The sequence below is a fragment of the Branchiostoma floridae genome, chromosome 16 (genome assembly GCF_000003815.2).
Source record: "Branchiostoma floridae strain S238N-H82 chromosome 16, Bfl_VNyyK, whole genome shotgun sequence".
In the NCBI taxonomy this organism is placed as follows: domain Eukaryota; kingdom Metazoa; phylum Chordata; class Leptocardii; order Amphioxiformes; family Branchiostomatidae; genus Branchiostoma; species Branchiostoma floridae.
This window is the reverse complement of record NC_049994.1, coordinates 201,351-202,199: the sequence shown is the minus strand read 5'-3', so window position 1 is coordinate 202,199 and position 849 is coordinate 201,351.

Sequence of the window (849 nt, the reverse complement as noted above, 5' to 3'; positions counted from 1 at the left end):
AGAGCATGGACCAGAACAAACAGGTCGATGCCGCGGTGCTTGACTTTAGCAAAGCATTCGATACTGTGCCACACGAACGTCTGCTGAGCAAGCTCGAGCACTATGGTATTTCTGGCCTCCTTCAGTCTTGGCTTAGGGCCTTCCTTACGGAGAGAACCCAGAGGGTTGTCTTTGACGGTGGAACATCTAAAGCTGTCAAGGTCACCTCTGGAGTTCCGCAGGGTACTGTGTTAGGCCCTCTGCTATTCCTGCTCTACATTAATGACCTACCCGATTCCGTAGACTCACATGTTCGACTGTTTGCTGACGAAGGCTTGATTTATCGAACTATCAGCAAGCCTTCTGACGCACAAGGGCTGCAGTCTGACCTCGATGCGCTAACAGAATGGCAAAATCGTTGGCTCATGTCGTTCAACCCCTCTAAATGTCACATCCTCCATATCACCCGTAAAAAGCACCCCATCATAACTCAGTACTCCCTCTGTGGAGAAGCCCTTACCGTGTTAAGTCCCACCCCTAGTCTTGGAGTACAACTGTCCGACGATTTGCGGTGGGACACCCATATCAACCACGCCACTAGCAAAGCTGGTAAGGTCCTAGGAGTCATTCGGCGCAACTTGACCCATTGTCCATCTAGGGTCAAGGCCACTTGTTACAAAGCGCTGGTACGGCCTCACTTGGAATATAGTGCCATCGTCTGGGACCCGTACACCAACAAAGGGATACAGGCGGTGGAGGCCGTCCAGCGCAGGACAGCCCGAGTGACCCTAAATGACTACCGGCAGACTAGCAGCGTGACACAAATGCTTTCAGACCTGCAGTGGCGCCCCCTCTCCGAAAGGAGGAGGA